Here is a 26,554-nt window from a genome sequence, read left to right as displayed (position 1 = left end):
TTCAAATTTAAATAGCACAAAGATTAGAACAGTCTTGTTTAATAACATCTTGAGATCTTCATTGAATCCCTAAGAAGAAACAGAGAGCTCACACCGTGCAAAATGGAACCCTGTTTTGAGTAGCGTCACCAATATGTCTCAAGAACTTTCACAACCTTTTCATAAATATTGGTGTTGTCGTGAAACCGTAAATACTCGATCTTCTCTCGACCCTTTGCAGCATCAATCATTTGTGCATAGAGATTCACTTTTCCAGTAGTGCCCATATTTTTTTCAGCTTCTCCTACCTTGAGAATGTTTTCAAGCCCTTGTAAGCAAACTGAAACAACCTCTGGGTCGGGGCAGTTGAGAAAATCACACAATGGCTTGATGCAACCTTGACTTACAAGGAACCTGAAATATGCGACATGCCCAGATGAGGTAATTTATCATTCGCACTCTACCAAGACATTATTCCCTTGAAAAATAATACAGGAAACCATTTTCGTACCTGATCTGGTCATGAGTTCCATCTGTAGCAATTGAGATGGCCCATGCAGCTTGTTTCTTAATATCAAATTCAGCATTTTGAAGCAAATGAACTAGAGGAGCAATAATATTAGCTTCAATTACAGCCTGTAAAATTTATACCATTAAAACCGTTTCATTGTACAAATCAACGTAGATAAAACCTTATGTTCGAACTTGATACCTGTATGTGCTCATCATTTCCTACCATGATATTCGAGATTGTCGAACAAGCAAACTCCTTGATGCTCTTCTTATAATTATTTGTCAAAAGGTTTAGAAGGCATGGCAATGCCTGACGACTAATGACACTCTGTGTAGCAACAAGGTTTTTCCATGAATAAGAAAAAAAAAAAGGTCATCTTTAACAACTAAACCCAAACAATCTTTAGTCCAAGTAAGAGGGGTATAAATGTGGTTTTAATGAGAAAACTAGTTATTAACAAAAAAAGATGTGATAAATGGCAAAAGATACATATTTTAGTACGATCATTTAAAAGGGAAAAACTAATTAAATAGAGTGTCTAATACCTGAACTTGCACATCAGTAACAATACGTCCTATTGTATAAAGAGCATGAGCTATCACCGAAGGAGAAGGGTGCCTACGAAAGCCCAAAAATTTACAATTTGGGTTAGGAAACCAAACAAAATAGCTCAGAAATTGAATGGATTTTAGAGTCAATCAACAAAAAAATAGTCTAACTCACATCAAAAGTTCCACCAAACGCCCACATACATCTGCTTCAATAACAGCTTAGATTTTGTCATTTGTGGCATCAGAAAGATAAGCGAGTGCCCAACATACATGTTCCAACACTAATTCATCATCATTTGAATGAATAATACGAGCTAATGTAGGCAGTACAAGCTTAACCTAAACAATAAATAAAGGGTAATTAGTAAGACAAAAATCAGTTTAATGTCGGTAGCGAATTGAATGCAATATTCATAGCTAGATAATAATACTAAACATTTGAAAGCCTCCAAGCAATATATCTCACTTTCTAATTTAATGTTAGTAGTGCATAGCAATGCATAGTTTACATATCAGACAAACAATTCACCATATTAGATTTGAAAGATAAATAGAAATGATTTTGCCCTGTAAAGCAATAAATCGATGATATCATTTGTGTTGAATGGGAAGAATTGAAGGCTTCCATTAGAGTCTGTGAAATGAAAATATGCCTAGAAGTTTATAACTATTACCCCTTATTGTAGGTTTCCATTATGGATGTTCCAGTTACCGAGATGAAGTTTTCCATTAGAGTCTTTCATTGTTGTTAATTTTTGATTTTGGTAAATTTAAGGGTTCTTGAGTGGATTAATGTTGTGGTTATCTTTTCCTAGTCTGGTTTCCATTCGAGGCTGAACTGGTGTGAAAACAAGGTCCCTCGTCTTTAGAAGCTGTAAAAATTATTATTGATAGTGAGAGTTTCATTGGCTTAGCTTGGAAGGTGCATTGGTTGAAAGTGTTTTATTACATGACAGTTAGCCTTGCTTTATCTACTTTTGGTTTATCTATGGTTTTTACCTGTCGATGGTTATGATCATTTGCTTGACGAGTTTTTCTTTTCCTATTTTTCTTCTTTAATGCTGGATACTTTTGTATCGATTGTGAGGGTGTTTATGTTGTTTGGCTAATGATTTGTTTGTGTGTTTATGGTTTGCTCTGCTTTGGTTTCCTCTTGTAAATTGTTCCTGTAGTCACTTTTTAGCTCTTAATGTATTTATGATTTAGCAAGGAAAAAAGCATTATACATGAAAAAGAAGGGACATAGGGTCAAACCTGATCAAAGGGAGGCTCACAAAACATCGACAGTGATTGTGTAGCAATTCTGAGTATAGGAAGTTCAGCATGCTCATTCAATAGAGCCAACAAAGGAAGCAAAGCACCATGACCAAGGACTTGATCACGACATCTAAGAGAATTAGAAGCAATTTTTCCTAATGCCCAGGCAACCTGAATTTCAAAAAGGAAAAAAGAAGAATACATAAGATTATAAAATATTCCATACCAGAATTTGCTGAGTAAAACTTAATTGATCTCACTTCCTAATTAGAATAATTTCATTTTATATGCATACCCTCTTACGAACATCATCATTTGGGGAATCAAGTAACTCAACAAAGCGAGGAATCACTCCAGCTTGAATCACTTCCTCAATAGGTGCTCTACATTCTGGGATAAATGGAAAAAGATATCACTATTTAAATAAAGTTTGTTACAAAATAATTTTCTCACCATTTGAAAGCAATTTCGTAAACAGGATGATTGCTTGGAGCTGCAAACTACTATCATCAGACCAGACACCGGTAATCAAATTTTCCAACTGTAGTCAAGGAGTGAAACACGATAAAAACAACCTAATGCTTAATCAATTCACAAGCAAAACCAATTGACATATCATGCAAATAATTTATGAAGATGGTGACGAGGTAAAACTATGACACAAACAAAAATTAAAAATTAAATGAACAAGCATGTTAATTATTCATAACAACTCTAGTTTGAAATAAATATGAAAAAGGTTACGAGAACCAATCAATTAAATTGCTAATTTGAAAATGTTACCGTCTTAACAGTGTATATTTATAATAAAAATTGAAAATGGACCTTTTTTCGCAAACGCTCTTCGTGATTGTTCTTCCTAATCTCTATGTAATCATCTTCTACCTAACAACAAGAGCATATATAATGTTAGAGCAAAAAAATATTGGACCTTTATATTTAAAAAGTTATGTAATTAACTTACTCCGGGCAGTACACATTCTATGTGAGCGATTATTTGACCATTACATTCTTGGCAATAATATATATCATCATTTGGATTTCTTTCTTCCTCGCAAAAATCACAATAATACTTTCCAGAATCATCTTCAATAAATGAATCTTTTAAGATTAAAGGATGAATATGATATTTGGATTTCACAGTATCTGGTATGGGAACACATTTCAAATGAAAATTAATTTTACCATTTAGACAACGATAAAAAGGCTCTCCATTACATCTTCCATCACATTCATAACAATCAAATTTTATACTCGAAAATGGACTACCATTGAATGATTTATGATTTCTCCCAAAATAATAAAGATCATCCCGGAGAAACTCACATTTCAAGGCTCGCCTTAAGGAATTAGCACATATAGTATGGAGGTCAAAGTCACAATGTTCACAGCTATATGCAAATTTACCCCATCCTAAGTGAAAAGTGCAAGCATAACACTCTAGACTTGAATCAATAATATTAGGGAGCTGGCGACTAATCAACATGTGATTTAGATGAAATGGGACTTGAATCTTTTGTGGTAACCTAAGGCAAGATTCATGACTTATATAATAGCACATTTTCTGAGGGCAAAAATAGGATGGACCTAAGATTTGCAATTCACAAATTATGCATGTTGTCTTATGTTCAGGGTCATTACAATTGCCAAGGACAAGCTTATGGTGGTGGGTGAAATGGCGCAACTCAGTTACTCTACCCATCTCTTTCTCTTCTAAACCCCCAACTTTATGAGTTGCAAGAGTCGCACATTTCACATCAAGCTTGAAATTACACTGCTCACAATAGTATATGAAACCATGACAAATGTCTCTACACTCATCGCATGAAATGAAGTAAACACGCCAAACGATCGAATGGTCAGTTAATGTATAAAGGTTAAGAGGATGGCTAGAATGAAAAGGGTGGCGTATCTCATATGACAATTTAGCACATTTTTCATGTAGGTAAACTTCAGGACATTCTTCACAGAAGTAGGTTGGACCATTAAGAACCAGGCGACAACCGTAGCAATATGTTTTTCTTTTTAACTCTTCAGTTACTTCATACATCTGATGACGATGAATGATAGGTCGAATCTGGACATTTACAAATAAAAAAAAAGCAAAGAATGAGCAAACCCATTTCTTAAGGCTTATATATTTCTTAATTATTGGTTGTATAACATTTTTTTGCATGGACAACATATCAATTTTTGTTGAGAAAAAAATGTTGACTTTAAATGAAGTTAATAAATTTATAATGTAGTTGCAAACCAGAGTGCGGATGACGTCGGTCCCTTCATTCTGCTTCATTTCATCCACAAACAAAGCTTTGATTTCCATAGGTGGGGGGGACGAGGATGGGACCTTTACCAATGAAACTTTATCCTATAGATCAAACAAGTATTAATCATTATTTCATTTAAACTGATCAAAGTGGAGAACTTGACAAATTTATTTTAATATTTTTTCTGTTTATTTTTATTTTATTTTGTTTACAAAGAAATTGAAGAAAGCAACATTAATAAATATTATAAATTTCCCCTTTGATTGCAAAATTTAAATTGAAGGGTGAAAAAAGATTCTTACCTGATCAAGTACTCATTGAATATGAGATATGAATATGCAACTTTGACAATAATATACTGAATCTTTCGGATTTCTTTCATTCTCACAAACATTACAATAATATTCTTTAGAATCATCTTCTTTAATCAATAATCATCAACGGATGTCTATGGTATTTATGTTTAGCTGAAGATGATACAACGCATTTTAAATGGAGACTAAAATTGCATGGCACACAACGATAAACACTAGCACCACCACAATCCTTGCCACATGCTTTGCAATATGCTTTGCAATATGAATCCCATCCGTCACCTTTCTTGATAAAATATTTGAAAAAAGTGAGAAGGTGATGGTGGCAGTCAAGTTTTAGGGAAGGAGAGAGTTTAGCGCAGTGAAAATCAAGGTAGAAGCTGCACATCTTGTTGTTCCAATAGGGTCGGAAGCGTGTAAATTATTGTACTAAAAAATCACACAAAGTTCAATTCCCAGGGAAGAGAGGTGGATCACATGGATCTCTTAAATACCAAGTCTTTCCTTAGACAGAATATCCCTTCTATAGTAATTTAATAGCACAATTAAATACTACTATTATACCCTCAAATATTGAAAGAAAAATAGGACAAGAAAGAACACAAGAGATTTAACGAGGTTCGGTAAATTATACCTACGTCCTCGGGCACTAACACCAGATGATAACTTTACTATCTCCAAAGTATTACAAACAAATAGAATTCCTTAATAATTCTCAAATGGGAGAAGAGAGAAAACTAAGAGAGAAAGATTGGTTGGGATGATTGAAATGAGAAATGAGAAGGCCTATTTATAGTTGAGGTTCAAGGACCAAACAATAAATAGCCCATTATCTCAAGGACCAAAAAAAATTATCCCATGCCACTTTTTCAAAGTCAACTTTAGGGTGCTAAACTTGCACCACTTTGTATTGTTTGCCATTAATGTTGTCTCCCATTAATGTTAACAATCTCCACCTTGAAGATTTGATTAGGATAATCACATCTTCACACACTTCCTTCAACTCCCCAAATTCGATAAAGCTATCTTTTGTAGTGCCTACAAATGCACTCTCGAGAGCCATACACCTGAAGGTGCTCAAATTCTTAGGATGTTAATCAAGTTCAAACAATGATTAAACTTGATTGTTGTTACCACATTGGTCATCATATCTGCGGGATTATCTGCTGTCGGAATCTTCTGAAGTAGAATTTTTCCTTTTTCAAAGACTTCCCGCACAAAGTGATATCTTACGTCGATATGCTTGGTTCTTGAATGATAGACTTGATTTTTCGCTAAATGAATAGCGCTCTGACTGTCACAATATAAACTTATGTGACTTTGAACAACTCCTAAGTCTTTCAACAATCCATTAAGCCAAATAGCCTCCTTAACAGCTTCTGTAACTGCCATATATTCTGCCTCTGTAGTAGACACAGCTACTGTAGACTGTAAGGTAGACTTCCAACTCACTGGGGCTTTCGCAAGAGTAAACAGATACCCCGTAGTTGAACGACGTTTATCTAAATCACCAGCAAAGTCGGAATCAACATATCCAACTACAAACTGACCAAGTGCTTCATCCTGTTCAAAAATTAAACCAACATCTACGGTTTTTCGAAGATACCGTAGAATCCATTTCACAGCTTGCCAATGTCCTTTTCCAGGATCATGCATATACCTGCTCACAACTCCAACAGCTTGTGAAATGTCAGGCCTCGTACACACCATCGCATACATCAAACTCCCAACTGCATTAGCATATGGGACTTTCGCCATATATTCTCTTTCATCTTCAGTCTTCGGAGATAATTGAGCACTAAGTTTCAAATGAGAAGCAAGTGAGGTACTTACATGTTTTGTGTTTTCATTTACACCAAAACATTGTAATACCTTTTTCAGATATTGCTTCTGATTCAAACAGAGCTTGCCTCTCGGTCTATCTCTACTTATCTCCATGCCGAGAATCTTCTTGGCCTCACCTAGATCTTTCATCTCGAACTCTTGATTCAACTAAGCCTTCAGCTTATCTATCTCATTTTGGCTCTTCGAAGCGATTAACATATCATCAACATACAAGAGTAGATAAATGAAAGATCCGTCATGCAGCTTCTGCAAATACACACAATTGTCATATTTGCTTCTTGTGTACTTCTGCCTTCTCATAAAGCTATCAAATCGCTTGTACCACTGCCTCGGGGATTGCTTCAATCCATATAGCGATTTGTTCAGCTTACAAACCCAATTTCTACCACCAGCATCTGTGTATCCTTCTGGCTGAGTCATATAGATCTCCTCTTCTAACTCACCATGCAAGAAAGTTGTCTTAACATCAAGTTGAGCTAGCTCCAAATTCAACTGTGCTACCAAGGCCAACAAAATTCTAATGGAGGAATGCTTCACAACAGGGAAAAATACATCATTGTAGTCAATTCCTTCCTTCTGAGCGTAGCCTTTAGCTACCAATCTTGCCTTGTAGCGAATATCCTTCTTGCTAGGAGATCCATCTTTCTTTGCGAATACCCACTTGCATCCGATTGCCCTTTTACCTTTCGGTAATTGCGCCAACTCCCAAGTATTGTTCTTCCAGAGAGACTGCATTTCTTCATCCATGGCGCTTTTCCATTTATCACTTTCTAAGCTTTGCATTGCTTCTTGATAAGTGATAGGAATATCATCAACAACGGGAAAGGCGTAGGCCACCATATCAGTAAATCGAGCAGGTTTACGAATTTCTCTCCGTGGCCTTGCAACTGCAACTGGTTCTGGTGTACTTAGTGGTTCTTGAGTCAGAACCTCTTCAACCTCTAATTCCTCCATTGTGGCTGGAGAATTAGACTTATTAACTGGGTAAATCCCCATCTGCTCAAACTCCACCTGTTTTGGAGTACACTCCACCTGCTGTGGAGTATTGCTCGTCTGAATATCTTTATCTGCTACCTTTTTCAATGTGGCAGATTCATCAAAGGTAACATCTCTGCTACAGATCATTTTCTTTGTGCTTAAGCACCAAAGACGAAATCCCTTCACTCCAGAAGTGATTCCCATAAAGAGAGCTTTCTTTGCCCTCGGATCTAACTTTGACTCCTTCACATGGTAATATGCAGTGGTTCCAAACACATGTAAGGAATCATAATCTGTAGTCAGTTTTCCAGACCATACCTCCATAGGAGTTTTTCTTTCTAATGCAGATGATGGCAAACGATTAACAATATGGCCAGCGTATGTCACAGCCTCAGCCCAAAATTGCTTGCCCAACCCAGCATTGGACAACATACATCGAACTTTCTCCAGCAATGTTCGATTCATACGCTCTGCCACTCCATTCTGTTGTGGTGTATCCCTAACTGTGAAGTGTCGAATAATACCATACTCTTGGCACACATCGAAGAACGGATCACTTTTATATTCCCCTCCATTGTCCGTCCTAAGCCGCTTGATTTTCTTGCCAGTCTGGTTTTCGATCATAGTTTTCCATTTAAGAAAAACTCCAAGCACTTCATCTTTAGTTTTCATGGTATACACCCAAACTCTTCTGGAAAAGTCATCAACAAAAGTAACAAAGTAGTGTTTTCCTCCCAACGAAGGTGTTTTGGAAGGCCCCCACACATCTGAGTGAATATATTCCAAAATACCTTTTGTATTATGGATAGCAGTACCGAATTTCACTCTCTTTTGCTTTCCCAGAACACAGTGCTCACAAAATTTTAATTTGCAAGCCTTTGCACCTTTCAACAATCCTTGCTTTGCCAGAATTTGCAAGGATTTTTCGCTGGCATGTCCCAACTTCATATGTCACAACTGCATTGAGTCCAAGTCTTTGTTACCGGAAGCTACAGCGACTGCTCCAATAACTGTACTACCTTGGTAGTAATACAAGTTATTTTTCCTGATGCCCTTCAATATCACAAGTGCGTCAGATGTCACTTTCAAAACCCCATCTCTCATAGTAACAACTGAACCATTGGATTCCAAGGCTCCCAATGAGATGAGATTTTTCTTCAAACTGGGCACGTACCGAACATCAGTCAAAACTCTGGTTGATCCATCTTTATTCTTTAATTGGATTGAACCTATCCCAACAGTTTTACAGGCATTGTCATTGCCCATATAAACAACTCCTCCATTTAGTTCTACTAAATCAGAGAACCACTCCCGGTTAGGGGACATATGATAGGTACAACCCGAATCCAATATCCACTCATCTGAATGGAACGACGATGATGATGCAACCAGTGATAGTTCAGAGTCACTAGTATCATGCTTAGCAACACAAGCATCTACAGCAGCTTTTCCCTTATTCTTCAGCTTTGGACAATTTTTCTTCCAGTGGCCTTTCTCATGACAAAAAGCACATTCATCTTTCCCGAGTCTGGACTTTGACTTTGATCTCCCCTTTTGAGTTTTCTTCCGAGTGTATGAACGACCTCGGACTACTAAAGCTTCTGTATCTCTGATTGAGTTTTTCTGTTTGTCCTTCTTTCTCTGTTCATAACTGTATAAGGCCGCACAGACTTCGCTCAGAGATATATCACTCCTGCCATGAAGTAGAGTAGTTTCTAGGAACTTAAACTCCTCAGGAAGTGACCCCAATAGCATCAAAGCCAAATCTTCATCTTTGAATGTCTCATCCATATTCAGCAAATCAGTGACTAACTGATTAAATTTGGTGATGTGATCATTCATTGTGGTACTTGGGACGTATGTGAAGCGAAACAGTCTTTTCTTCAAGTGGAGCTTATTTTGACTGTTTTTCTTCAAAAAATTTTCTTCAAGTGCCACCCACAACTTATTTGCAGAAGTCTCCTTTGAAAAAGCATACCTCTGCTCTCGAGAAAGGCATGATCGAATTGTGCCACATGCCAACCGATTGATCGCCTTCCAATCTTTCTCCTGTACATCATCTGGTTTCTCTTCATCAATGGCAATGTCTAGACCCTGCTGAAAAAGGGCATCTAGAACCTCACTTTGCCACATACCAAAATGGCCCGTGCCATCAAAGATCTCCACGGCCAATCTTGCATTTACAATTGTCGGTCTTGTCCACATGGACGATGTTGAAGCTCCTACACCGACCGTTTTCTCCATAATCTTTCAATATACCTAAGGAAATCTTTTCTGATGTGGAAGATCAGTTCAAACTGCAACCACAGAGCATACTACGATTAACCTTCGGCTCTTGATACCACTTGTTGTTCCAATAGGGTCGGAAGCGTATAAATTATTGTACTAAAAAATCACACAAAGTTCAATTCCCAGGGAAGAGAGGTGGATCACATGATCTCTTAAATACCAAGTCTTTCCTTAGACAGAATATCCCTTCTATAGTAATTTAATAGCACAATTAAATACTACTATTATACCCTCAAATATTGAAAGAAAAATAGGACAAGAAAGAACACAAGAGATTTAACGAGGTTCGGTAAATTATATCTACGTCCTCGAGCACTAACACCAGATGATAACTTTACTATCTCCAAAGTATTACAAACAAATAGAATTCCTTAAGAATTCTCAAATGGGAGAAGAGAGAAAACTAAGAGAGAAAGATTGGTTGGGATGATTGAAATGAGAAATGAGAAGGCCTATTTATAGTTGAGGTTCAAGGACCAAACAATAAATAGCCCATTATCTCAAGGACCAAAAAAAATTATCCCATGCCACTTTTTCAAAGTCAACTTTAGGGTGCTAAACTTGCACCACTTTGTATTGTTTGCCATTAATGTTGTCTCCCATTAATGTTAACACATCTCACACACATACAAAGGGCTATTACCACGAGACTCCTTTAAACAAGCATTGCATTTACTTTTAACATCGTCCGTGGGTAATCGTAAGCTATAAAAAACACTATCGTGGGTATAGGTTAAGCGAAGAGGGTGCTTAGGATGAAAAGAATGAAAAAGTCTCATGGGTATCTTATCACTGCACACCTGATGGAGGTAGAACTTACATATTCTACAACCAAAGTACACTTCTGATGGCAGTAGATGTTTTTCACACCAAAAACAATCATAGTCTTCATCGTTTACCTTCCTATATTTGAAGAAGCTCATCTCATGAAAGTGGATGTAGTGCGAGATTGTCTTTCTCTTTCCATCTTTAAATCTCAATGGCTCTTGATCTTTTGGCAGTTGAGCACTAGCCGAAGAAGCACATGTGAGATCAAGATTGAAATCACATGAAGAACATATGTATCTATAACCAGCTGTAGATACATACAAACATTTATCACAAATGAAATCCTTCTCATAACGCCATTCTAGTTGAAGTCGGTGCTGCAAGTGGAGGGGCTGAACAATCTCATGAGGCAGATCACTATTCAGTTTATCTGCACATGAAATGTGCTTCCAAACATTGCACAAAATACAAGTAAAGGCAGTACCCGAGATTTTCCCTCCACATTCTTCACAACGATCCTCTTTAGTCTCCATAAGAGTTATCACTGACAAGTGGGATGTATCATTGCAAGGAAGTATGTTTTCCATGTGAAAGAAGGAAGAAAATGTAGAAATTTAAGATTAAACAAAAAGAAAGATAGAGACTGGGGAAGAGGGATGGCAATTAATGAAGGTAACTCTGTTATGTGAGGGAAAGGATATGTATATATTGGACAAGTATAGAAGAATAATTTCTTCTGTAATGGGAACACGTTGGTATCTATACATAAGCCATACAAAGGCAAAAACTTATATAGAATTTTATTGAAAGCGAATAAATTAAATTAAATTAAATTAAAAATTCAAGCGGAGAGATTAAAGTTATGATTAGGTATAAAAGATAGAAGGGTTCAATTGTCAAAAGAATAATCCATGATTTCACCCTAAGAATTGAAAGGCCAAATTTTTTAATTAAAATATTAAGTTTAGATTTTAGCTTTGGTTTTTGCATAAAAACTATTTTTAAACTTTACCTAAATTTGGGGAAATTTATTAATTCATTTCCCGAATAGAATGATATACAATTAAAATTTAAATCTACTAAAATTATAATTTAAAGTCTTAATTAAAGGTGATCAAAACTCAATTCGATTCAAAAAATTGAAAAAAGTATTCGAATTTTGAGTTAATCGAATCGAGTTATTCGAATCAACTCGAATAAGTAATTTGAGTTTAAGTCGAGTTAAATTTTACAATTGGAATAACTCAAATAATTTGAATAACAAATTAGTGTAGATACTCTCTTAGTTCGTGTCAATTTTGAAAACGAGCAAGTTGGTTTTCTCTCAACAAAAATTTAAAAAAAATAATTTTTAAAATTTTAAAATATTTATAAAAATTCCAAAAATTATATATTTTTTAAAAATTTCTAAAAAATATATAAAGAATATTAAAATTTTAAAAATTTTCTAAAATAGTAATTTTGGAACTTAAAAAAGTTAATTAATTATTCAAGTTTATCATACTTTATTTTTTGTCCTTACCGTGCTTTGAATTTTTTTAAAAAATAAAAATTAATACTTGTTTGGTTTATAGGATAAAATTGTTTTCATTGCACCATATTCATTATTAAATAATTTAAAAAAAAAAATCTTTCGGATCCAACAATATCTAATATTAGTAATTTATGTAACATTTCCTTTTATGGTTTGAGAAGTCTAAGCTTTCCCATTTAGAAAAATTCTTAATATAACTATATATGTTTACAATTTATTTAGGTTTTTAAATAGTTTAATGCATAATTTGATATTTAAACTTAATAATCTTTTAATGTGGTACTTATATTAGTTTTTAGTCTGATGTGATATTTATATTTGACAAAAATTATATATTTTAATATCTAAAAGGAATGACACGACTATAATTTATCATTAAATTATAAATAATTTAAATAAAATATATCATAGCCAACTGATTTACCTATAACCTAACCCGAATCATAAAAAGCTTTAGATAATACTTTGGGCGAAAGTAAAGGATATTAAAATTATAAATAAAAATGAATTTGTTTTGATAAACTAACAATTAAGAACCCAAGATAGAAGGTTTAATTGTGAAAAGAATGACGTAAGGATTACGATATGCAAACCTATTATTTCACGTTAGGACTTTAAATTATAATATTAAGGTTAGGTCTAAAATAAAAAAAAATTAAAATTTAAAACTCAACCTGAAAGTTATGATTGAGAAGGTTTAATTGTCAAAAGAATCACGTAAGGAATAACCCATGATTTCACGTTAAGATTTCAAAGCCCAATATCTTTAAATTATAATATTAAGGTTACATCTTGCCTTTAGTTTTTGCATATTAACTAATTTTATATTTCTACCCAGAATTTATTTTTTAAAAAGGAAAATTTATGGGATGATATAATTTGAATAAATAATAATAATAATAATAATAAATACTCACTGTCGGTAGTGAAATACAAGCTCCATCAACACGATGAAGGTTTCGATAGAACATTATGGTATGTTGATAACTAACTTTGCCACAACTTAAGCTCAACATATCTAGTATGATTACAAGTAACTATCACGATAAGAAAATCAGTCTCGGATGGTCCAAAGTTGTGGGTAGGCAAAACCGGTAACAAAATCGAACATCCACCAAATTGGAGAAGACGACGACAAAACCATCCCTAAAATCACTTGCAAAACCAAGACTACATGTATAAATAAAACAAAAAACCGTGCTATAAAAGCAAACAAAAACTTCTAAAAGTGAAGATTTATTAAGTAATAAAAACAAACAAAAAACATATAAAACTCAATACAACACGGATCCAAACTAAACTCAATACAACACGGATCCAAACTAACTCATGAAATAATTGATTATTCTGAAATATTCTAAAAAAATAAACAGATTAAGAAGCCGACGAAGAGTCATCCACTTTCTAAGAGAAATTGTTAGTGACCAGTAGAGTTTCAACAATGACAGGCACCACTATCTAACCATCACAACTTGTGAAGACAATAAAGAGCCCATAAAATATATCTATAAATTGAAAAGAGGGAAGTCACATGGAGTAAATGAGGAGGAAAAAAGAAGAAAATGTTGGTGAAAGGAAGAAAAAGTCGAGCGGTAGTCAACTTAGAGATTAGCATCATCGTTGAACAAAACACAAAAAGAAAAGTAAACAGTTTGGGAAAAAAAATGTTTTAGTGTTGGTCCAAAGAATTTATTTATCAAATGATACAAGACAAAGTAATTTTTTTAATATAATAATTTATAATACATTCTATTTATAATTACATAAGATTGAGAAAAATATATAAAAGATTTTTTAAATGATTTAAGTTGTGTAAATAAATTTAAATAAATATTATTAATTCAAAAATCTAATCTAAAAGTAAATGAAAAAAAAGCAATAAAAATAAAAAGTAAATGAAAAAAATTACAAACTAAAATAATTCATTTCAAAATTATGGTAGTTAGATTATGTGTTTTAAAAAAAAATTAATCATTCCTCTTAAACGATAAAAAGTAAAGGATTAAAGATGTAAAAAGTTATCAAATTAAAAAAAATTAAGCTTTTTTTTTTGCACTCAATCGGGTACTTAAACTTTCAAAATGCATCAAAAAGGCCTTCAATTTTTTTCAAAAAAAGTAATTAAGCCCCTTCTCTTTTTCTTTTTCTTTTTTTTTTACATTCAATTAGGTATTTGAAATGTCAAAATGCATCAAAAAGACTCTCTGACCGTTAACTTTAACAGTTGACTGTTAAAGTTAACTCAGTTAATTTTTTTTGAATTAAAACCACACCGTGTCACTACCACGACGTGACATGTGACAAAAATTTATAAGAAATAAAAATCAATAAAATTATAAAAATCATTAAATTTTAATATAAAAATTAAATTTTATTAAAAATTATAAAAATATTAAATTTTATAAAAACCATAAAAAATTATAAACTAAGATAATTCATTTCAAAATTATGGTGGTTAGATTATGTGTATAACAAAAATAATAATAATAATCAATCCACTTAAACGATAAAAAGTAAAAATCAATGTACCATATAATCTTATTAAAATTTAAATCTATTAAAATCATAATTTAAAGTTTTAATTTATAATTTAGTACTTGAGTTTAACATTTTTTTTAATGCGGTACCTGAGTTCTTTGTCCGATACTTATATTTGATAAGAGTTATATATTTTGGTACTTGAAGATAACAATATTTTTTTTTAGTGTTTAATTCGAGTTTTAGAGTTGATTTGATAAAAATTAATTGCTAAAATTTAACAATTCACAATTAACAATAAATTTATTCTATTAATTACAAAATCATGAAAAATTCAAACAGAATAATATTAGCGATTTGAGTTTCATCAAATCAACCGTAAAACTCAAATTAAATACTAAAAAGTTAACATTGTTACCTTTTGGTGTCAAATATAAAACTTTTGTCAAATACAAGTATTAGATTGAATCAAAAAATAAATACAAGTACCGCATATGAAAAAAAATATCAAACTCAAATATCAAATGATACATTAAACTTATTGTAAAAAAAAAAACAAATTTCTATTTTACGCCAATATATTTATATAAAATAATGGATAAATTTTCTTTAAGAGTAAATAATATAAATTTAAGTTCAACATACCATAATTCCCTCCATTTTTATTTATTCTTATCAATTCAAATACTTATATTTAAGTTTTTTATTGAATTGATGTCACCCTTAATTACCAATTTATCAATAAAATTATAAAAATATCCTTTCATAAATAAAATTATAAAAATACTCTTTCTTTTAACTTATAATTTATATTATTATGATGACACTTTTGTTTTTTCATACTTTTAAATAATTTTTAAACAAAAAATTGAATTGTTTTTTGTCTGCCTTTTGGCACATGTTTTATGGTTTTCGTTGCCTTCGGTCTAGTTTTTCCGTTTCTATCACTTTGACAGTGGTTCCTTGGTTTGCTTTCGTCCATGGAAGATGTTATTGCAGGTTTATCCCTTCGTGATGATGAAGATGAAGTGTGGCCAGTCGTTGTTGGGGGTTCTAAGGGTGTGACCGAGTTTGAAATTTGTCTTGTCGGCTGTTTCATGACGGCTAGTGTGATTCGATTTGAAGCGATGTGTACGATGATGGCAAATCTATGGCACCCGATTGAGGGAATTACAATTTTTTATTTGGGAGAGAAAGATTTCTGTTTTGTTTTTATGCGGAAATGGATATTGATCGAGTTATTAAGGGTAGTCCTTAGACTTTCAATAATCACCTATTGATGTTTCACCGCCTGTTACCGGGGGACGATCCTCTTCAAGTGCCTTTGTGTTTGGTTGATTTTTAGGTGCAGGTCCATGATATTCCTATTGGATATCACACTGAGGATCTGGCTAGGCAGTTTGGAAATTTCCTTAGAACGTTTTTAGAGTTTGATTCTTCCATTCTTGTTTCTGGTTTCCAACACTCTATACGGGTTTATGTGCGAATGGGTATCCAGATTCCCTTATGACGCAAGAAATACGTTGCTTTGTCTTCTTAGTAGAGGGTCTATGTACAATTCCAGTATGAATGCTTATCATTTTTTTACTTCCTTTATCACAAATTGGGGCACGGTGAAAGTTTCTACCCTCTTTGGTTGACTATTGGTATGAAAGATGTCCCTATGGGATAGGATGTTTCTTTGTAAGCACAACCCCGTTGTCAACAACCTCAACCTAGTGTCTGATTACGCCCTGATCCAATGATACGTTTGGGCAGAGGAATTGGTTTGTCTGGCCTGTCTCCTTCGATAGTTTTTACCTCCATTTTTGTGCAAAAAGTAAACTATAACTTAGGTCTCACCTTGGATAAGTTATGATCTACGGAGGCTCTAATTGGGGACTTGGATGTTGATGATCACTCAACAGCCTTGGCTGAATTTGCACAACAACATCCTTCGACTACCGTTAGATTAAGTGAGAAGAAACGGGCTCGATTCATTTTTTTTTGTGGAATGAATTCGACAAAGACTATTTCAACTTTTTATGCGGCTAGCTCTGCTACGCAAGGCAGTCGATCATTATGATTCTGATTAGTTGGAACGTCCATGGTTTGAGGAATCCACAGAACGTTCATCATGTGTAGCACAGGCTGCGTAAATACAATCCCCAGATGATCTTTCTTGTAGAGACGAAACTTGAGGCAAAGAGGATGGATCAAATTCATCGTCGATTTAGTTTTCTTTGTGGTTTGGATGTCTCAGCTTTGGCAGTAGAGAGACTTTCGTTGGGGTGGAAACTGGGTTACCAGGTTCATCTGCAGAGTTATTCGAGTTATCATATTGATGTGGTTGTGGTTGATGATGGTCCAGGGACGAGTTGGCGAATTACTGGGTTTTATGGATCTCCTGTGGAATAAGCCATAGCCAACTCATGGCGTTTGCTTCGGGATTTGGGGTGGGATCTTACTCTTCCGTGGATGGTTGTGGGTGATTTCAACGAGATTGCGTACTCATTTGAGAAGAGAGGGGGATGTCTTCGCTCTGATCGACAAATAGAGGCCTTTCGTTTGGTTTTAACTGATTGTGAGCTTCATGATTTGGGCTTTGAGGGCCAATGGTTCACTTAGAAATAGGGTCAGTTTTTAACCACTAATATTCGGGAACGATTGGATCATTGTGTTGTTACTCTTCAGTGGAGAGATCGTTTTCTTACTTTTCGGCTTTTTCATGCTCCTCATTCCGTCTCTGACCATTGTCCTTTGGTGATTATGGTTTCTGATTCACTTTCTGGGGATGCTTCTAGGCGACTGCCATCGATGTTTTACTTTATATCTCGTTGGGTCTCTGAGCATTCATGTGAAGCTGACATTAGACTGGTTTGGACAACAACTACAAGGTTGGTTCCTAGTCGTCTTTGTACTTTGGGGACTACTTTGTCTACTTAGGGTAGGACTCTTCGTTGACATATGCATAGGTTTGTTCGAGAGGCTACAGCTCGGTTGAAGCATTTGAATTAGGTTGACCCTTCCGATACCATTTTGCCTGAGCTCACTGACATTAAACTGGCTCTTAATATGAAAGCTGACAAAGATGAATTGTTTTAGGGTCAACAGGCATGAATGAATTGGTTGCGCTTTGGGGATTGAAACACATCATTCTACCACAAGTATGACACTTCTTGGAGACAAATGAATTCGGTCACTTCTTTGGTGGATGACGATGGTGGTACCTTTACCGATCTGGATGCTATGTCTGGGTTGCCACATGGTACTTTCAATGACTGTTTTCTTTTTCCAGTCCCTTGGATTTTACTTATTTGTTGGAAGGCATCAATGTGTGTATCACTCATTTGATGAATGAGGTTTTGTTTTCTGAATTTACATCCCAAGTGGTTCGATCGGTAATTGACAAAATGCCTCCTTTGAAGGCCCCAGATAGGAATAGTTTCCAGACTTTGTTTTACCAGAAATACTAACACATCATTAGTGCAGATATCATAGATTATTTCCCAAGAGTGCTTTAGGGGGAGCTTCCTATATCTGATATCAACGCCATGAATCTCGTTCTTATTCCCAAGGTACGCAACCCGATGTATATGTCACACTTCCACTTAGTCTCCATACAATCCTCTATAAGATTATCTCTATAGTTCTAATGAACAGGTTTAAGAGGGCTTTGCATGTCTATATTGATGAGGCTCAAATCGTGTTTGTTCGTGGTCGTTTATCACTAACAATTTACTTATTGCTTATGAGGTGTTTCAACACAAGCGACATGGGGGTGCCAGCCCTTTCGCACTCAAGCTCGATATGAGCAAAGCCTATGATCGGGTTGAGTGAGATTTTTTTGGAGGCTATAATGTTGCGAATGGAATTTGGTTCAAATTGGATTTATTTGATTATGAGTTGCATCCATACAGTTTCCTATTCAGTGGTTCTCAATGAAGGTTGGGGGCTCTTTTCCAGCCAACACAAGGACTCCACTAAGGGGACCCCTTGATCCCTTTCCTTTTTCTTTTATGCAGGGAAAGTATCTTTGCTCTGTTTAGTTTGGCCTAGAGGGACGATACTTTTGGGGGTGTACGTGATAACATGATTATTTTGCATAATTTTTTGTGTTTAATTCAGTTTATTTCTGAATTAGTCCCTGCTAAATTAGTATTTTTATGATTTAATTCTTGTCAGAGATGCAATTGATCAAAAGCAAGCTGAAAAGGGCCAAATTGGAGGAAAATCATGAAAATGGGGCCAAATAAAAAAAATGGAAGAAGCCAATGACACATAAATAATTTGACTTTGTAAAAAGCCAAAAATAGAAAATCATATTTTAAGTTTATTTATTTTTAATTTTATTATTATTTTAGATTTTATATTAATTAATTTAGTCTATTTTTAGTAAACCCCGTGTATATAAATAGGGGCCTTTTATTATTTGAAAATAATCAATCAAATATTTCTTTTCCTATTTCTATTTGGAGTTGAATTGTTTTCTTCGTCTTTCTCTACTTCAATTTGGAGTAGGATTTTTCTTTTTCTTTTCAAGTTGGCGTCAACATTCTGCCAATTTCAAATCCAATTGTTTGCTTTTCCAAAAATTGGTTCAATTGCCTTCCAAGTCCCCTTTCCTTTCCAAAATTCCATCATCCTTCACACCAAGCCAAAACACAATCCACAACCTTCAACATGATTAAATTCATGCCACACTAAACCCCTTTCAGCTTTAAGTCGGTGTTAACCCCGTCAAAAACCCGTGAGTTACGAACCCGAGCTGTTTAACTCCTAATTTTTTATATTTATTATTTCTCTGGATTAAGAGTATGACTTCGTCAACTCACAAAGTCAAGTCAATACTAAGTAAAAAAGGACGTCGTTTGAGTTAGTGTGGCTAGACGTACAGTTGGAATTTCGAAAGGATCGATTGTCTAATTGGTTTTTCATGAACATATTGTTGTGCCAAGTGGGGATTGCTATTTGGTTTCATCAAGAGAAGTAGTAACCGGATTTAAATGTCCTGAACGTTTAAGGGCATTGGTTCGAGCTAGGCTCTTCTAGAACGCAAAGCTGCTGGAGTTCTAAATCACGAACGTTTCGTAGGTTGTTCAATCGATAAGGGTTAGTTATAGGACGTTCTATAACTAATTTACACAAGGAAGACTTGGTGTCCAAGGAGTCCTTGATAGCTATAACTAGCTTATTGGAAAAGAGGAGTTCACTTAATTTCTAAGAACGGGTCAAAGATGAAAAAACCCGTGCTTAAGGCTGAGCTAAGTTTAATTGATTTTTCTTCAGATTACTTCGTTGTTTTTTTTTATTTCATCTTTTACTTTTTACGTTTTTTTTGTGTTTATTTCAGGTTTCATATTTTATTCCCCCCAGACGTCGCGGGCACCACAACTGCCTAGACATAAATCTGGTCGAGAGATAAACAATTTTCAGTAAACCCAGTCTCTGTGGGATCAACCCTACTCCTTATACTGCTTTAATTTGCAAATTAGGTGTAGGTTTATATTGGTGGAATCAACAGCCATCAGTTTTGGCGCCGTTGCCGGGGACTGGCAACACTTACAATTGTTTAAATCGTCTTCATGACCAGATCTTCATCTAAAGATCTCGAATACGACCCAGAGATTTAGAAATCGGTGTAAGCACGACGAAAAAAGACAGAAGCTCTTAAACGTGCAAGTAAAGCAGGAGTTGAGCTCGGACAAGGGATCCTAGAATCTGACATTGAAAAGTTGAACGAAGTAATTAGTGCAGAGGCAATTCGACGTGGGAAACGAGTCGAAGAGGTTGAACCTGAGACCGAACCACTCTTTGAAACAAAAAGCAACCTCAGTGAACCAGAAAGGATGGAAACTGAACCATTCATCAACTAGTCGCTGCTCCCAACGAGCAAACACCGTTATGCATCAACTATTTAACCGGAGGAACTCCTTTCGAATTGAAGTCGGGCTTGATTCACCTTTTGCCCACTTTAAGAGGCTTGAAGAACGAAAATTCATGCACTCACTTGAGAGAATTCCACATGGTCTGCTCAAGCATGAAACCCCAGGGAGTACCCAAAGATGAAATCAAACTTCGGGCCTTTCCTTTTTCTTTAGTTGATACAGCAAAAGAATGGTTATTTTACTCACCCTCCGGTTCTATCACAACGTGGGATGACTTATCTCGTGTATTTCTTGACAGATTCTTCTCAGTGTCATGAGCAGCTGAGCTTAGGAGGGACATAGTGGGAATTCGCCGAATAGAGAGTGAATCACTCTACGACTATTGGGAGCGGTACAAAAAACCGTGTCAAGTTGTCCTCAACATGCGTTGACCGAACAATCACTTCTTCAATATTTTTATAAAGGTTTGCTCCCTATAGAAATGAAGATGATTGACGCTGCTAGTGGAGGGGCGCTTGTTAATATGACCCCTTAAAGGGCAAGAAAACTAATATTTACTATGGCGGTAAATTCTCAACAGTATCGGCCGAATTTAGAACCGACAAGACGGGTTAATAGGGTAAACGTTTCATCTTTAGAAGATAAATTGGATAAGCTTACGAATGTTGTTCAATCTTTGCTTACAGAAAATAAGAGTCTAACCCAACTATGTGGAATTTGTACTACGTCTGAACACCCGACGGATTTGTGCCCAATCCTTAACGATAATTCAACGGCACATGTTGATACTGTCGGAGGTTTTCTGGGACCTCTGCAAAGACACTATGATCCTTTCTCCAATGCCTACAATCCCGGGTGAAGGATCATCCCAATCTGAACTACGGAGCTAATTCCCGATATAATCCATCATACCAACCGAGACCTCTGCAACCACCACAACCACAATACAAGCCGAGCACATCTCTAGAAGTTGTTGTGGAAAGACTTGCCGCCAATGTTGCAATATATCAACAAAGGACGGACGCATCAATACAAGAGTTAACTAATCAAGTTAGTAAACTCTCGATGGTAGTTAATCACTTGGAGTCTCAAGGTAAATTACCTTTCCAGACAGAGCCGAACCCTCGGCAGAATGCCGGTGCAATAACTCTTCGTAGCGGAAAGGTTCTAGAAACAGTTCCAGCCAAAAGTCATGGGCAAGACAAGGAACGGGAAAAGCAGATCTCTGATCCAATAGCCAGGCCAGAATCAGAAATTCAAAGACCAGTTGCAATGCCACCTCCTTTTCCAAGGAGGCTTGCAATGGATAAGAAAGAGGAGGAAAAAGAAATCCTCGAGACATTCAGAAAGGTGGAGGTAAATATCCCTTTACTCGACGCTATCAAACAAATCCCTCGTTATGCAAAATTCCTCAAGGAATTGTGTACTAGAAAGAGGAGGTTAATAGGTAACGAAAGAGTAAATGTAGGAGAAAATATCTCCACAATACTGCAAAAGAAAGTTCTGCCCAACTACAAGGACCAAGGTATGTTTGTTATTTCCTGTGAGATAGGTAATGTAGGCATTAAGAAAGCCATGTGTGATTTAGGGGCTTCCATTAATGTTATGCTTTATTCTATTTATAATTTGATTAACGCGAGTCCTTTAAAAGAGACAGGAGTAATAATTCAGTTGGCGGACAGATCAGTCGTCTATCCCGAAGGGCTGTTTGAAGACATCCTTGTTAAAGTTAACGAATTAGTTTTCCCTGCAGATTTCTACATTATTAATATGAAAGATGATAATTCAACTAATTCGTCTAACATTTTACTTGGAAGGCCATTCCTAAGTACCGCAAGCGTAAAAATAGATGTTCGAAGCGAGACGCTAACCATGGAATTTGATGGCGAAATCGTGAAATTCAATGTCTACGAGGCCATGAGTCATCTTAACTCACTATTAAATATTTCTAGCATCGATATTTTAGATTGTTTAACTCAATCTTATTCCGAATATCATGACTTTGATGAATTTGAAACTGTTCTTTACAGAAAGATTGACATGGATGTTTTACATCATCTCGAGAAATTAGCAGTCATTAAAAATCCGTTGCAAGAAATTGTCAATCACTTGGAAACGCAACCTTTGTTGACAAACCGAGGTAACCAATTTGAAATATTACCTTCCTAAACTAAAATGTTACCTTCAGTTTTGCAGCCACCGACCTTGGAACTTAAAGCATTACCGAACCACCTTAAGTACGTCTTTTTGGGAGAGAAAGGCACTTTACCGGTGATAGTGTCAAACAAGTTAACCAAAGACGAGAAGGAAAGTCTAGTTCGAGTTCTGAGAGATTATAAGGAAGCTATTGGTTAGACGATAGCTGACATAAAAGGGCTAAGTCCAGCCACTTGTATGCACAAAATTTCCATCGAAGACAACACGAAACCAAAGAGAAATGCTCAAATGCGCCTTAATCCACCCATGATGGAGGTAGTAAAGAAGAAGATCTAGAAACTGTTAGATGCTGGAATGATATACCCAATTTTCGATAGTGATTGGGTTAGCCCGGTTCATGTCGTACCCAAAAAAACTAGCGTGACAGTGGTGAAAAACCCATTAAGAGAGCTAGTCCCTACACGAGTCCAGAATGGATGGAGGGTTTGCATCAATTACAGGAAGTTGAATGCTGCTACCCGAAAAGACCATTTTCCACTATCCTTCATCGATCAAATGCTCGAGAAATTAGCCAAAAAGACCCAGTATTGTTGTCTCGATAGGTACTCAAGATTTTTCCAGATTCTAGAGGCTCCGGAGGATCAAGACAAAATGACTTTCACGTGTCCCTTCGGAACGTTTGCGTATAGATGAATGTCGCTTGGACTCTGCAATGCTCCGGCCACCTTCCAAATATGCATGGTGAGCATATTCTCCGATTACGTCGAGAAAATCATCGAAGTTTTTATGGATGACTTCACGGTATATGGTAACTCTTTTAACGAACGTCTCAATAATCTTGCTAAGATATTTCAAAGATGCCTAGAATTTAATCTTGTTTTAAATTATTAGAAATATCATTTCATGGTTGACAAAGGATTAATTTTGGGTCATATAGTTTCCTCGAAAGGAATCGAGGTCGATAAGGCAAAAACGAATATTATTAACTCGTTACCTTACCCCTCATCAGTAAGGGAAGTTCGTTCGTTTCTTGGCCATGCAGGATTTTACAGACGATTCATGAAAAATTTCTCGAATCGCGCGACCGCTTTGCAGTCTATTAAAAAATGATAAAGAATTTAAATTTGACCAGACTTGTAAAGACGCATTTGATGTGTTGAAGCAGAAATTGGTCTCCGCTCCCATAGTGCAGCCACCAAATTGGAACTTCCCATTCGAAATCATGTGTGATGCGAGTGACCAAAGTGTCGGAGCTGTTCTTGGCTAAAGAATAGAGAAAGAGCCTCATGTTATCACTATGCTTCGAAGACTTTGGATGCTTTCGAAATCATGTGTGATGCGAGTGACCAAAGTGTGAGAGCTGTTCTTGGCCAAAGAATAGGGAAAGAGCGTCATGTTATCTACTATGCTTCGAAGATTTTGGATGTTGCCCAAAGCAATTACACAACCACCAAGAAAGAATTATTAGCTGTTGTGTTTGCTTTAGATAAATTTAGATCTTACCTATTGGGAACTAAAGTAATTATCTTTTCTGATCATGCAGCTTTAAAATATTTAATAGGGAAGAAGGAGGCAAAACCCCGACAGATCAGGTGGATTCTACTCCTACAAGAGTTCGATTTTGAAATCTGGGATAAAAAAAGATGCAAAAACCTAGTAGCTGACCATCTGTGTCGATTACGGATTCCAGTAGACGACATACCATTGAAGGACAACTTCCCAGATGAAAACCTATTTTCAGCAAATGCAGTTCATCCTTGGTATGCAAACATAGTAAATTACCTCGTTATAGGTACTGTTCCTTCAGAATTACCAAGGTCTAAAAAAGATAAGATAAAAAAGGATGCGCGATATTACATTTGGGACGATCCTTACCTTTGAAAGTATTGCTCGGATCAGGTAATACGACGGTGTGTAGCAGAAACAGAGGTATAGTCTATCTTAACTTTTTGTCATTCTTATGCATGCGGATGGCACTTTAGACCTAAATGCACCGCACACAATATTCTCAAATGTGGATTATTTTGGCCAAACATATTTCGTGATGCCTTTTTATTCTGTAAAACTTGTGAAAAAAGCCAAAGAGTTGGCAACCTTAGTCGTCGAAATGAGATGCCTCTTACTCTTATTCATATTTGTGAATTTTTCGATGTGTGAGGCATCGACTTTATGGGTCCCTTCGTTTCTTCTTTCGGTAATTTTTATATACTCTTAGTTATTGATTATGTCTCTAAGTGGATAGAGGCGAAGGCCACTCGCAATGATAATGCTAAGACCGTAGTTGACTTTCTTAAAAGTTCTATTTTTTCCAGGTATGACACTCCACGAGCATTAATCAATGACAGAGGAACTCATTTTTGCAATAAGCTCGTAAGTGTACTTATGGAGAAATATGGAGTGACTCAACGAATTGCCACTGCTTACCATCCACAAAAAAAGGGGAAAGCCGAAGTGTCAAATCGAGAGATCAAGTCTATTCTGGAAAAGACAGTTAAACCTAACAGGAAGGATTGGAGTTTAAGACTGAATGACACACTTTGGGCTTATAGGACAGCTTTCAAGGGACCAATAGGCAAGTCACCTTACCGACTCGTTTTCAGTAAACTGTGCCATCTTCCGGTCGAGTTAGAGCATAAGGCTTTTTGGGCAGTTAAGCAGTGTAATATGGAAATGGAGTCTATAGGAAAATCTCAGAAATTAGACATCCAGGAACTCAAGGAAATCAGAAACGATGCATATGAAAATGCTTAAGTTTATAAAGAAAAGACGAAGGTGTTTCATGACAAGTTCATCACTAGGAAGTAGTTTTCAATAGGACAAAAAGTTCTCCTATACGACTCCACCTTAAAAATCTTCGCTGGTAAGCTTCAATCCAAATGGATAGGATCGTTTATTATTACTAATTTATTTTCGAATAGTGCAGTGGAAATTCAAAGCAAAGAAACACGAAAGTGCTTTGAGGTGAATGGTCAACGACTAAAACCCTTTTTCAAGAATTTTCAAACACAGTTGAGGAGATTGTTCTCAATGAGCCCAAAATTTGAATAACAGGTCGTCGAACTAACAACGTTAAACAAAAGCGCTTTTTGGGAGGCAACCCAAATTTCTTTTCATTTATTTAATTTTAAGTTTTAGTAAATTTAGGGTGTAAATAAATAAATTTTTATTTAAATCAAATAATTTGATGTTTTCAGGAACATAATGGAGATCATAAATTTTTCAAAGTAGGATAATTGATAAATAAAAACACCCAAATTACTTAACCTTCATAAACACCAAAACCCAATACCCATCCATTTAAATCACCAACACCCACCCAAATACCAACCCAACAAAAATAATCCAACTAACCCAATACCCACCTAGGCCCAACCGAAAATCCATAGGAAAATAAGAAAAAAAAAGAGAAAAAAAAACACCAAACCCCCACATCCCTCTTCTACTTTCATCGTCATCAAACAAACCCTCTCCCCCACAAAAAAATTCACCGCCGCCGTTGCCATTTTCGCCGCCGTCGCAGCACCCCACCTCACAATCGTCGTCGCTCCTCCTTTCTTCGCCGACGCCAAACATCCCTACACCAAAACTCCATTCCACTCTTCTTTCCTCTACCATATCGGCTTACTTCACCGTCGTTTCCCCCCATCGACAAAATCATTGAAGACACACATGGGGAGTACTCTAAACTTTTCATTTTATTTATTTGAGCTGTTGTTTTATTTGAGCTGCTATAATATGACACATGCTTGAGGACAA

General features: G+C 35.7%; 1 pseudogene; it reads right to left on the bottom strand.

Annotated features, from left to right (window-relative positions):
• LOC121210059 (importin subunit alpha-like) lies at positions 1-11,349 on the bottom strand (annotated as a pseudogene).
• Positions 11,350-26,554: the final 15,205 nt, after the last annotated feature.

Source organism: Gossypium hirsutum, chromosome A11, assembly GCF_007990345.1.
Source record: "Gossypium hirsutum isolate 1008001.06 chromosome A11, Gossypium_hirsutum_v2.1, whole genome shotgun sequence".
Classification (NCBI taxonomy): Eukaryota; Viridiplantae; Streptophyta; class Magnoliopsida; order Malvales; family Malvaceae; genus Gossypium; species Gossypium hirsutum.
The sequence above is the reverse complement of the archived record's forward strand: the minus strand, read 5'-3'. Positions and strand labels throughout refer to the sequence as shown.